This window comes from Oryctolagus cuniculus, chromosome 8 (genome assembly GCF_964237555.1).
Source record: "Oryctolagus cuniculus chromosome 8, mOryCun1.1, whole genome shotgun sequence".
Taxonomy (NCBI): Eukaryota; Metazoa; Chordata; class Mammalia; order Lagomorpha; family Leporidae; genus Oryctolagus; species Oryctolagus cuniculus.
This window is the reverse complement of record NC_091439.1, coordinates 66280807-66295260: the sequence shown is the minus strand read 5'-3', so window position 1 is coordinate 66295260 and position 14454 is coordinate 66280807.

Genomic DNA, 14454 nt, shown 5'->3' with positions numbered 1-14454 from the left:
CAAGCTCGTCTTTCAGCAGCTTCTGAGGGGTACGTTGGATTGGCCGGGCGGGGCTGTAGTACACAGGAGGGAACTTGGCAAAGAACCTTCGAGAGGAGGGCAAAGGCTTAAGACATGGGTCATAGGGTATAGAGAGAGAGGGCGGAGCGTTTGATGTTTTAGAGGAAAACTCTGCTTGCTATGGGTGCTAGATGTTCTTAAAATAGGCTGCTCTGCTTTAAGTCTTTTCATGGTGCTTTTCTAAGTATACTCCATAAGCGTTGGTAATCTCGAAAATTCTGCCCAAACCCTTTCCCACTCCACCTTCTCATCCAAACCGTGGCTTTTGACTTCTTGTTATATGAGAGGGCCTTTTAAACGTCTGTGGGAAAAATGAAATTAAGAGTATTAGTTTGAGAGCAACCTTTTCTTTTTAACTTGGAAAATATTTATTATGAAAAAGACCATGCATTGATTTCAAAATTTTATTTGGGCCAAAATAAGCTCATACTATTATTTCAAATTTTCTGTAAGCTTTTAAAACACGATTTATTTATTTGAAAGGCAGAGTTAGAGAGTGAGAGAGAGAGGAGAGATCTTCCATCTGCTGGTTCACTCCCCAGATGTCTGCAGTAGCCAGGGCCTGGAGCTTCATCCAGGTCTCCCAGGTGAGTGCAGGAGCCCAAGTACTTGGACCATCCTCCACTGCCTTCCCAGTGGCATCAGCAGGGATCTGCATGGGAAGTTCTTGAACCGGCACCCATATAGGATGCCAGCATTTCAGGCGGTGACTTTACCCACTATGGCACAATGCCAGCCCCTCCATGAGCTTTTTGACTACACTCGTATATGAGGATGACACCAGATTAGTATCTGTAATCAGAATGGCTCTCCTAACCTCCATATATGGGCCTACCAGTGAACTTCTTCCCTTGGGATTATCTCAAACTCAATTGTTGGGAAGCTCATCATATGTTTCTCTCCTTAAAGGACTTCTTCCTTCTGTGTGTGTTGAGACCTTACACCTCTTTGCCCAAGCCAGAAATGGGGGAGTCACAACTTCTCCCTCTCCCTTGGTCTCCTTGGTCCCTGCAATCTGTCTTGTCAGCAAGCCCTAAATAGGTCCTCCAGCTTGTCCCCCACCTGCTCCCCACTGCTTCTACCTTAGTTCAGGTTCTAGTCATTTCTTACAGGGTTACTGAAAGAGCCCCCGATCTGATTTCCTTGATGCCAGTTCGGAAATAATGCCCCCATAGTGATCTTTCTGAACCTACATCAATGCCATTTCCTTTCTGCCCCAAAACACTATTGAATGAGGTAGGTTATAAAGAAAGAAACGTTGAGGCTGGTGTTGTGGTACAGTGGGTAAAGCCACGGCCTGCAGTGCTGGCATCCTATATAGGCATCGGTTTGAGTCCTGGCTGCTCCACTTCCCATCCAGCTCCCTGCTAATGCACCTGGGAAAGCAGTGGAGGGTGCCCCAAGTTCTTGGGCCCCTGGACTCACATAAGTGACCTGGAAAAAGCTCCTGGCTCCTGGCTTCAGCCTCGGCCCTTGCAGCCATTGGAGAAGTGAACCAGTGGATGGAAGCCCTCTCTCTCTGTTTCTCTTTAACTCTGCCTTTCAAATAAATCAAATAAATCTTTTTTAAATAAAGAAAGAAATGTCATTATACTATTTAAAGATCTCTGGCCAGCGCCGCGGCTCAGTAGGCTAATCCTCCACCTAGCGGCGCTGGCACACCAGGTTCTAGTCCCAGTCGTGGCGCCAGATTCTGTCCCGGTTGCCCCTCTTCCAGGCCAACTCTCTGCTGTGGCCCGGGAAGGCAGTGGAGGATGGCCCAAGTGCTTGGGCCCTGCACCCCATGGGAGACCAGGAGAAGCACCTGGCTCCTGCCTTCGGATCAGCGCGGTGCGCCGGCCGCGGTGGCCATTGGAGGGTGAACCAACGGCAAAAGGAGGACCTTTCTCTCTGTCTCTCTTTCACTATCCACTCTGCCTGTCAAAAAATAAAAAAATAAATAAAAAATAAAAAAATAAAGATCTCCAAGAGCTAAGATGTATAGAATACCCTGTAGCTAGCCAGTTAGGCCCTGTGTAATCTCCTGCTTACCTCTCCATCTTTATTTCTGCTATTCTCCCACACAAGTCTCGCGACAACCTGACAGAACATTTGTTCCTTGAAAGGGATGTCCAGAAGCAGAAAAGACCATCCTGTCTCCCAGTCCCATGCCTTTTATATGCCAGCACTTCTGCTTGCAATGCAGCAAGCACTTTCTGGCTAGGGAGGGGGGGGTGTTAGTGGGGAGGGGAGGGAGTGAAGAGCATTAAGCTGAGAGCTAATTTTCTTTTCCCTATGGTAAAAAATATTGTCTACTTTCTGTGAAGAGAGACTTGCATTTTTATAGAGACTTCTTTAAGAATAACAGGACTTTTAGAAAGCAACACTCCATCTTACCAAGAAGCTGAACAAACTGCAAAATTAACAGTTTTCCTAGGCCATGAGAGAAGTAAGGTCACAGGGGAAGCCGCTGCCCCACAGTGAGAGACACAGACAGACAGGTACGGAACATCTTGACTTACCAGACTAGAGGCCTGCCCCTTCAAGAACCGTTACTGAGGTAGGGAAACCTGAATTTTAATTCACAAATTTGTTGGAGATGTATCTTGGATTAATCTGAGAGTTATGAATTCCAGGGGAACCAGTCTTAACACTGGGTGAACTTGACTTCCATGAATTCTCACAATGAAGGTCAGAGGCAAATCCCCTGCTGCTCCCATCAGGGGGAGTGGAAAAGTAACTAGTTTGAAGTGTGGCAAAACATTCTGTTCTTTTTTCTTTTCTTTTCTTTTTTTTTTAACTTTTATTTAATGAATATAAATTTCCAAAGTACAGCTTATGGATTACAATGGCTTTTCCCCCCCATAACTTCCCTCCCACCCACAACACTCCCCTCTCCCGCTCCCCTCTCCCCTTCCATTCACATCAAGATTCATTTTCAATTCTCTATATATACAGAAGATCAATTTAGTATACATTAAATAAAGATTTCAACAGTTTGTACCCACACAGAAACACAAAGTGAAAAATACTGTTTGAGTACTAGTTATAGCATTAAATCTCAATGTATAGCACAGAGATCTTACATGAGGAGAAAGTGCACAGTGACTCCCATTGTTGACTTAACAAATTGACACTCTTGTTTATGGCGTCAGTAATCACCCTAGGCTCTTGTCATGAGTTGCCAAGGCTATGGAGGCCTTTTGAGTTCACCGACTCTGATCATATTTAGACAGGGTCATAGTCAATGTCGAAGTTCTCTCCTCCCTTCAGAGAAAGGTACCTCTTTGATGACCTAGAACATTCTGTTCTTAACAAAGCTTGCTTTCAAGAGGAACTATTTAATTGGTAACTCTCTTCCTGTGGTTTGTACCAGAGCTTAACCAGTCCAAGAGAAAGGCTCTACCTAATCCGAACATCCTATAGCCATCCTTTACCACCTAAAGGAGTTGGGGGTGGGGGGATAGAGAGAAAAAAAGAAAGAACTGAGAATCGTGGAGTTCAAAGCCCAGTGGCACAGGTTCAAAGTTCTCCCTGAAATCAAACCATGTAACTATAGAATTCTTCCCTTTCCCCTATACCTTAGCAGTACGTCACTAAAGACCTGTTTACTGTAGTTCCTTTTATCAGCATATCATGTTTGGCTCTCAGTAAAGAAGTATAAGGCACACTAAAAGGCAAAACCACAGTTTGAATGGACAGACCATGTATCAGAACCAGACTCAACATTTGGCAGAGATGTTGGAATTATCAGACCATAAATTTCAAACAACTATGATTAATGTGCTAAGGAATTTAATGGAAAAAGTACACAGCATGAAAACACAGATGGATAATATAAAAACATTCTGCTCAGTGGAAGTTAGTGTCAACAGAAAGGAAGATAAGCTGCAGACTGGGAAAATATTGCAAAAGACATTTCTTCCTCCCTCCCTCCCTCCTCCCCTCCCTTCTTCCTTCCTCCCTTTCCTCTCTCTCTCTCTCTCTCTCTCACTCTCTCTCTCTCTCAAGACTTATCCATTATTTGAAAGGCAGAGTTACGGAGAGGCACAGGCAGAGAGAGAGAGAGAAAGAGAGATTTTCCATCTGCTGGTTCACTCCCCAAATGGCCACAACAACCAGAGCCAGGCTGCTCCAAAGTCAGGAGCCAGGAGCTTCTTCCAAGTTGCCCATGTGGATGCAAGGGACCAAGTACTTGGGCCATCTTCCACTGCTTTCCCAGGCCATTAGCAGGGAGCTGCATGGGAAGTTGAGCAGCTGGAACTCGAACTGGAGCTCATATGTGTCGCTCCCCCTTTTCGTGGAGGAACGACACAGGACCCTGCGCTGTCTTTCGTCTGCTCGGCCGTCCCCGGGTTTGCTGCTGGTTCTTCCCGGGTTGGCTACTGTCCCTTCCACCTCCGTGGAAGGGCGGTTCCCCCTGGCCACATTCCCCACTTCCGCAGGGGAGCGGCACACCGCCGGCCGGCTCTCTCGGGGGCTGCACAGGTGTTCCCCTTAGATGTTCCCCTTAGATGTTCCTGGTGCATGCCGTCTCTCTCCTCCTTTATAGTCCTCCTCTGCCAATCCTAACTCGGCTGCCCACATGCCGAGTACACTGCTCTCCTCCAATCAGGAGCAAGTCCTACAGTTTATTGGCTGAACTGGAGGCAGCTGTGCAGAAGCTGTTTTCTTCTCTCCCAGCGCCATATTGTGGGAGAGCAGATGCATAGAATAAGTCTTAATTCCAGTAACAGTATAGTCCGAGTTGCTCCCCACAGATCCCCCTTTCTTTTTATTTTTTGGCATTGATACGCGCCTGTCTTTGGTGTCCCGCGGCACACACTCTGCTCTACTTGCTAGAGTTGCCACAGGTTCTTACAAGTCCTATCAATCAGGCAAACCGAATCTGGGTCCTCTCTTCGCCATGTTGTGAGGAGGTTTTTAGGCGCTGATGCGTGCCTGTGTTCGGTGACCTGCGGCTCATACTCTGGTCGAGCCGCCTGCTGGTGCTTACCGCCTTAATCAGGCAGACCGAATCCAAGCTTTCTCATTGCCATATTGTGGGGAGGCCTTTCTATTTCTCTATTTCTTTATCTCCGGGCATTCCTATTTCTCCCATTTTACTTCTATCTTCCAGCATTCCTATTTTTCTCATTTTACTTCTAAACTTCTGTTTCTCTTATCCCCGCGGCTTCCCGGCGCCTGCCCCGAGGCCGCTTCTCGGCAGCTTTCCGGCTCTGAGCCGCTTCAGCCCGCGCCTCTCTCATCTGCGCGGCTTCGCGGCTCTGCGCGGCTCGGCTTCGCGCGCACACTCCACGGTCTCTCACTAGCCCCGCGTTCCCTATCTACTTGAGCCCCGCACGCTCTGTCTGCGCGCGGCAGCCTCCGCGAGTCACACAGCGTAGCTTGCGTCTCCGCCACTAGTATTCAATCCAAGTTCCCCGGGATAACCTGGCGAATTCAACCCAGCTCACGTCTCCGCCCCACGATTTGGCTTCCCGTCCTTTGCTCCCCGGGCTAATCAGACGGATCCCAACCGGGCTTACGTTTCTGCTTCTGGTTTTAACTTTTCGCCCCCTATTCCCGGGCTAACTTGAGAATCCCAAAGTGGCTTTCGTTTCCGCCTCGGCCTGCCCCCCGCGGCTTCAATTTCCCTAACATTTTTCTCTACCCGGTATGTTTCCCCAAGCTTTCCTCCAACAATACTCCTCCCTCATTTCTCCTGGCCTCTCCCCACAGTCCGCATCCGAGTCTGTTTGTTCTAGCTTTCACTTTCGCTTTCAACCTTAGAGATTTCTCCCAACTTCCCCCCGTAGTCCGTATCTGAGTCTATGCCTAGGCTTTCAATAGCTTCTTCCGGCACCTTTTTCATCCGGCTTTTCCCTAGGCTGTTTGCTAGTCTCTCTCTCCAGTATTTTCCACTTCTTCCCGTTTCTTCCCTCCTAGGTTTCCTATCCGAGTCACGGCACCATTATGTCGCTCCCCCTCTTCATGGAGGAACAACACTAAACCCTGCCTAGGCTTCATATCCGAGTCACGGCACCATTATGTCGCTCCCCGTCTTCGTGGGGGAACAACACAGGACCCTGCGCTGTCTTTCGTCTGCTCGGCCGTCCCCGGGTTTGCTGCTGGTTCTTCCCGGGTTGGCTACTGTCCCTTCCACCTCCGTGGAAGGGCGGTTCCCCCTGGCCACATTCCCCACTTCCGCAGGGGAGCGGCACACCGCCGGCCGGCTCTCTCGGGGGCTGCACAGGTGTTCCCCTTAGATGTTCCCCTTAGATGTTCCTGGTGCATGCCGTCTCTCTCCTCCTTTATAGTCCTCCTCTGCCAATCCTAACTCGGCTGCCCACATGCCGAGTACACTGCTCTCCTCCAATCAGGAGCAAGTCCTACAGTTTATTGGCTGAACTGGAGGCAGCTGTGCAGAAGCTGTTTTCTTCTCTCCCAGCGCCATATTGTGGGAGAGCAGATGCATAGAATAAGTCTTAATTCCAGTAACAGTATAGTCCGAGTTGCTCCCCACAATATGGGATGCCAGAATCATAGAAAGCAGCTTAACTTACTACACTACAGTGCTGGCCCCAGGGATGCACATATTTGAATTGGCATCTTAACTCCTGCACAACATACTCATCCCCACTCCCCCTCTTTTTCTGTGTAATGCTCTGTACCAACTTCAGACTCTGACATTCAGAACAGAAGTACTGAACCCATATGGATGCTGGTTTGAGTCCTGGCTGTTCTACTTCCAATCCAGCTCTCTGCTAATGTGCCTGGAAAGCATCAGGGGATGGCTGTAGTGCTTGGGCCCGTGCCACCCACGTGGGAGACCTGGAATAAGCTCCTGGCTCCAGCCCTGGCTGTTGTAGCCATTTGGAGAGTGAACCAGCAGATGGAAGATCGATTCCTTCCTTCCTTCCTTCCTTCCTTCCTTCCTTCCTTCCTTCCTTCCTTCCTTCCTTCCTCCCTCCCTCCCTCCCTCCCTCCCTTCCTTCCTTCTCTCTCTCTCTTTCTTTCTCTCTCTCCTTCTCTGTAATTCTTCCTTTCAAATAAATAAAACAAAAATTTTTTAAGGTGATGAGCTGGAAGGGTACCAGTGTCAGATGGTAACTGTACTAAAATACCATCTGTGGCTCCAGATAGCCCTGCCATCTAAGCTGGACAATGGAGGAGGCTTGATACAGTAGTTAGCAAGAGACAGAAGGGATGGTGAAGGGAAACGGGAAGCAGCAAACCCTTTCCCTTTATCCATTGCCTATTTCCTGGTTTGAGGCAAACCCGAGTTAGGAGAAGAGGGGTTTTAAATATCACTTTAGACATGTCTGCACTTTTTTCTCTGTATATGAAGTTCATTGGAAAAGCTATGGATTCCTGTCCCTAATTTCATTTAGGTCAGGAAACAAAACAAATGAGTCCAAAATTAGGTTCATAGTGGATATTTTTCATTATTTTTATGCCTGACATTAAATTTCTCTTCTTATACCTGGGGAATTCACCATCTTATGAGTTTGAACATGTTTTCTCACAATTAAAGAATGGGCAAAGAACTCAGGCTCCACCTATCTCAATTGTATCTAAGACCTTAAATTAAAAGCTGTTAACTTCCAAGGGACTCTCTCTGGTGAAAGCAGTGGTTGCAAGTATGATAAATTCTCTGGGACATAAATGACAACCAAGTCAGGGTGGCATCCTGTGTCCAAGGGTGGCATTGATGATTCAGTCTGCATCCTTGGGCTGAGGGCAAGGAAAATGGTCACCAGATCGGTAATACTATTAGGTTTGGCTAAAATTCCAAGCTGTACAAATTTACCTATAGTCATTATAATTCTGTGATCTATGTATTTAATGAATGTCTTAACATCTTAAATAAACCAGAATTTATTTCAGTGACTTACCACGATAGCAAATGTTATAAAAAAAAAAAAAAAACAGTTCCTGTAGTGATGTAAGAAAACAGACCGTCAAGGAAATGAATGGGTCAGTCTGGGATTATATATCAGAACTGGTCAAAACAGAAGTCAGTGAAAACTCAGATGAGACTAAGGAGGGTGAGCAACTCCAGTTGTGCAGAAGTGTATCAGTTATTAAAAAAATCAACTCTGACTTCATGCAATAAAATAAATAGTGAAGGCAAGACCTTGGGGACCATAGAGCTATTATCAGAAGACTAAGTTCATGGGTTATTCAGAGTCTGTGGAGATAAGTAGTTGCTTCTAAAAGTTCCAGGGAGTTTAATGAAAGAGAATGGCAAACTCAAATTTCAGATCTTGGCTCATGATATGATCTGTAACCCAAGGGTATTCCATGACAATGGTAGAAGATTCATTAATTCATTTATTCATGGTAGAAGATTAATTAATTCATTGTGGCTAAACTAGCCAGAAGCCAACTTAAGAATCTGACCCTGTGGATTTCCAATTATAGCACTGATTAACATCACAGGAACACCAGGTCTCTTAGGACATTGATTGGAAAAGAATAGGATATATTGAAAAGTTCAGATGAATCAGGTAGCCATAAATCTCTAATCTTGACTAATTTTAACTTGTTGACTGAAACATTTTCTCTCGCCTATCTGATATGGATGTCACTCGCTGATTTGAAGACCATATAAGGACCTTGCATAAGCAGCAGCCCTATAAGGGGAAAGCCAATTTCCTCATTCCTGTCTTCTACCATCCCTATTGTCTTCACATTTATGATTATCTTCAGACTAAGCAGTTAGGGGCAATTACTAAATGTGAAGGGAGAAAGGTTATATACTAAAGTAATATCATATTTTCCTAATGCATACTGATAAAAATTGGACCAATTCTCATGAGAATGACTTCTGTGAGTACTAGGGCAAGGGAATAACTTAATTTTAGATTAGGCTGAATTTATCCTGTTGGATGCCCTCACTAGAAGGTTCTGTATTTGTTGTACTAGCTGTAGCAGAAAGGAGTAGCTAAAATTGTTCTATTCATAGTCAGAAACCCAAGTTCAAAAATGATCCATGTTAAATGAAGATGCTAGATGTTATCTTAGATAATGTAAAAGAAGGAAAACAAAGAGACAGAGAAGAATGTTAGAATTTATCATATGCTTCCCTCCCTGAGAGGGCCCAGAAAACAAACTCTTCAGCAAGGTTATGGAGAAATGTGTTCTTGAGTGAGAGTGCCAAGATTTGTTTTTCACGTAGGTTGGTGTGGATGTTCTAGTTGAGATGGGCTTCTTGTTTTCTATCAGGATGAGATACTAGGGTGGTAGAGACCAAGTAGTGTGGCAGGAGAGGCAAGGTAGGCACAAGCACTGTGATTAGCAGCAGGATCAGTTTGGTAAATGGTGTTCTGTGATCCACTATGATTTTAGGATGTGGCAATGGAGGTACTTATTAGGTTGTTTTGCCTAAAATAATAGAATATTTGAATAAAAGAGGCTTAACAAATGCAGGTTTATTGTCTGATATAACCAAAAGTCTGTTAGGGGTTGGTGGGTTCTGCTTGCACGGTGATGGCAGGGGGCAGGGCTCTAGTCCAGTCTACCTACTGTGTTTTTTCGTTTTGTTTTGTTTTACAGGTTTATTTAGTTATTTATTCGAGAGGTAAAGTTACAGTCAGAGGGAGGAAGAGACACAGAGAGTGAGGTTTTCTTTTCTGTCCACTGGTTCACTTCCCAAATGGCCACAACAGCCTGAGCTGAGCTGATCTGAAGCCAGGAGCCAAGAGCTTCTTTCAGGTTTCCCATGTACATGCAGGGGTTCAAACACTTGGGCCATCTTCTACTGTTTTCCCAGGTGCGTTAGTTGGGAGGTGGATCAGAAGAGGAGCAGCTGGGACACAAACCAGCTCCTAAATGAGATGCCAGCGCTGCAGGCGGAGGCTTAGCCTACTGTGCCTCAGTGCCAGTCATTCCCGTGTCTTTGCAATCACGGTTGCAAGATGGTTCTGGTAGCTCCAGCATGTCACGTCTTTATATTATAATATCTGAAGGCACAAAGCAAAGGGTCTTCTATTCACTCTACTCTCTTTGTTTTTATCCAGAGAAAAATCATTCCCAGTATTCTTTTTTTAAAGATTTATTTATTTGAAAGTCAGAGTTACACAGAGAGAGAAGGAGAGGCAGAGAGAGAGAGAGGTCTTTGATCTGATGGTTCACTCCCCAGTTGGCCGCAATGGCCAGAGCTGTGCTGATTTGAAGCCAGGAGCCAGGAGCATCCTCTGGATCTCCCATGACGCGGGCGCAGGGGCCCAAGACTTTGGGCCATCTTCTACTGCTTTCCCAGGCCATAGCAGAGAGCTGGATTGGAAGTGAAGCAACCAGGTCTCGAACTGGTGCCCATATGGGATGCTGGCACTTCAGGCCAGGACGCTAACCCACTGCGCCACAGTGCTGCCCCCCTTGCCCCCCAGTATTTTTAATCTCATGTCTCAGTCTCCCAGGATTCTTTTTTTTTTTTTTTAAGATTTATTTATTTATTTGAAGGCAGAGTTACAGAGAGGGGGAAAGAGAAAAAGAGAGAGAGAGGTCTTCCATTTGCTGGTTTACTTCCCAGATGGCTGCAATGGGTGGAGCTGTGCTGATCTGAAGCCAGGAGCTAGAATCTGGGAGCCAGGAGCTTCTTCTGGGTCTCCCATGTGGGTGCAGGGGCACAAGAACTTGAGTCATCCTCTGCTGCTTTCCTAGGCACATTTAGCAGGGAGCTGAATCAGAGATGGAGTAGCCAGGACTTGAACTGGCGCCCATATGGGATGCCAGTACTGCAGGCGGTGGCTTTACCTGCTATGCCATAGCGCCAGCCCCCCAGGATTCTTAATCTCATGTCTCATTTACCAGAGCCAAGTCATGTGTGCACTGCAGATCAGTCTCTAGGAAAAGGGAATGGGATTACTTCAATCATGGATTAGCTGCTGGAGCAGAGGGAGAGTCTCAGTTTCCTTGAGCTCATTATTGCATGGTTCTTAGATAGAATTTAGGATTCTTTTTCTAAAGGAGAAATGAGATGAACCAGGTAGCCAAAGTAGGCACCTCCATTTTTGGGAAGCCCTCACTTATTAATAGCATGACTTAAAAGACGGCCAGCTTTGAGGAGAGCTTATTGCAAGGAAAGTCTCTTCATTTCATCTAGGCTGCCTTGATAAACAGCTCATGCTTTCCTTTTATGGACTGACTGGTTTTTAAGTGTCTGTGTAAGATGTTAGTGGAGCCTGTGGGCTATGGCATTCCTATAGTGAAATCGTGGTGGAAAACCTGGTTAGGATTAAATTCCTGCTTGTGAGACACTGCAGGTGATTGTGCTGTCTGATTTTCTCACTATGAACTGGATATTACCTGATCCACAGAATTATAAAGCTGGACAAAACTAAGAGGATAGCATTATCAGACAGAAGTGGTTTATATAGCATTGGACTCAAGTTGGTCCTAAAGGCACACAATGTTGCAGTTACTTCCCACTTTCACTTATTGGAGAGATTTCCTATGACCCGTTCTGGAGAAGGAGGAGGATAATTTTAGCTTGTTTTACAAGCATTATGCATAATACTCTAACAGTTGATAATGGTTGACTTAGGAAATTTTGCCAGGGCATAGAACTTTAAGACTCATATCTCTATGAGACTGAAATGGCCTAAGATAAGGGTCTATACTGATTAATGGGTAGTAATTAATTATTTGGTCAGATGACCAGAGACTTTGAAGAATTGGGATTATAAGATTGCTAACAAGGGAGTCTGGAGAAGACTTATGTTGATGGACCTTTCATAAGAATTCATGTGATTCTCATCAAAAGCTCTGATTTTGGAGAACATTGTCAACAATCACATGAACAAGATGACTCACCCTGGGGATATTGTTCATCAGGACATCCAAGTTCTTGTCCAGAGGGCTAATATAATAAATGTTAGTGGCCCTGCTGATGTTCGTGGGTCCAGCAGCATAGCCATTCTCTTAGCAAGGCTCTTTTAGCTCTGTCATTGCTGAATGCTCATAGTGATGAGCAGCACCATGAACCCTGGGTCCCTAGTGTGATGCAGTATCTCAGGGGGACTAGATACCTGTTCTGTGACAGGATGATCACATCAAGAAAGAGGTTGTTCTTAATGACATCTGTATTTATTTCTGATTGTAGAATGATTTCCCTTGTCTGTCATGCTTATACTTGTACCATCATTGAAACAATTTTTAATATAAATGAAACTATCTTAGACTCTCAGATTTAAAAAATATAACAAAGATGTAAATATGGTAAAATACAGAAATGTCATTTATAACATTCTTATCAGGTCAAAATCTTACCAATAAGACAATCAGAATTGCAAATTCTGGGGGATGAGTTTTTTTATTTTTATTTTAGTGGTTAAGACACCATTTGATATGCCAACATCCCATATTGGAGTGCTTTAATTTAAATCTCAACTCTTCCAGTCCAGTTTCTTGCTAATGCACTCCCTGGTCAAGTAATTGGGTTGCTGCCACCCACTTGGGAGGATCAAATTGAATTCTCAGCTTCTGTCTGAGTTGCAGGCATTTGCAGTTGCAGGTATTTGAGGAGTGGACCATTCAATGGAAGATCTCTCTCTGTGTTTTTCTCTCTTGCTTTCAAATATATAAAAAAATTAAATTTAAAAAATTACAAATTCCTTTTGTAAGTTATTTTTACAGGATAAGTTAATACTTTCCCTTTTTTAAAAAGAGTTATTTTTATTTACTTGAGAGAGAGTTATAGAGAGAGGTAGAGATAGAGAGAGAAAGGTCTTCCATACTCTGGTTCACTTCCCAAACAGCTACAATGGCCAGAGCTGAGCCAATTTGAATCCAGGAGCCAGGAGCTTCTTCCTGGGCCCCCTACATGGGTGCAGGGCCCAGGGACTTTAGCCATCCTTTGCTGCATTCCCAGGTACATTGGCAGGGAGCTAGATCAGAAGTATAGCAGGCAGGACTAGAACTGGCCCTCATATGGGATGCTGTAGACTGGGGCTTTAACCCGCTGCACCACAACCCTAGCCCCTTAAGTCAATATTTTCAATGTCTTTGGAGTCTTACAAGGCCTTTTGGTTCAAATAGTATATTAACAGAAAATGGATTTATTTTTAACAAAGAATAGAAGAGGTTCTAGTGATAGCTAGGGACATTTGCAGTCCTCATATTGCTGAGTAGAATAAATTGATATTCTTAGGAACCTTCTTAATTTAAAAGCTTATAAAATCAGGTTATTTTCAGTAGCTTATGATGCAGAATTGCATTTCTCTTTTTATATGTACCAGGAGAAGGAAGGGGCATCTTTTTCATCTCTTCCTCAGCCTCTTTTGGTTTAATTATAAAGACTTACATTTTTAACTCCAGGTTTTGAAATTTTATTAACTGCTTTATAAGACAGAAATGAAGAAAGGGTTAAAATTTTATTTAATAGCACTCAAATAAGGACATATGATTTTTCTTGTATATTACTTAAATCCCTTTTTTTTCTTACAATTTTCTTCCAAAAAGTCCTTGAGACTTCAGAGAAAATAAATGGTCTGGAGCAAGCCATTGGCATGGCAGTTAAGACTCATATTGGAATGTCTGCATCTCATATTAGAATGCCCAGATTCAAGTTCTGGCTCTGCTTCTGATTCCAGCTTTCTGCCAATGCTCATCCTGGGAGGAGTGGGGATGGCTGAAGTAGTTGGGTCTCTGCCATCCCTGTGAGACTCAGATTGAGTTCCATGCTCCTGGCTTTAGTGTAGTCTAGCAGCCATGGTTGTTGTGGGCAATTGGGAGTGAGCCAGTAGATGGAAGTTCTCACTCAGTTTTGCTGCCCTTCAAATCAATGCAATAAATAAATTGAAATACAAACAGTCTGTCTTTGGTCTTAAAGTTAAAGAATAAGAACAATCTGGCTTAATAGCATTTCAAGGAAGAAATGTTTAGGGATTTTATAAAGCTCAATATTTGTGTACTATGAAAGAGAGCTATGGAATAATATAAAAGTTGCATGTACTCGAATATTATTCTCAATAAATGTATTACTCAGACTGCATATGGAATCTTGAGTTATATGAAGCGGTGTTTAATTAGGAAGAAGGAGGATGTGATAGTGGGGGAAAAGAGGCTTGCCAGCTTTTGCATAGTTTTTATATACTGCACATCTTTTCAAGAGCTCTCTTTTTTTCCCAAAGAAAGCTTTTATTTAAGGAATCCAAATTTCATGCTAAGCACATCCTAGGTACAACTTTAGGAATATAGTGATTCTTCCCAACATACCTGCCCTCCCACTCACACTCCCACCCCTCCTCCTTCTCCCTCTCCAATTCCTAGTCCCAATCTGCACTACGATTCATTTTCAAAACTTTATACACAGAAGACTAACTGTATACTAAGTAAAGATTTCAACAATTTACACACACAAAAATTTTTTTTCTCAACAGTCGAGACAAGGGCTGTTCATATCATCTTCATAATACACTAAAATGAAAT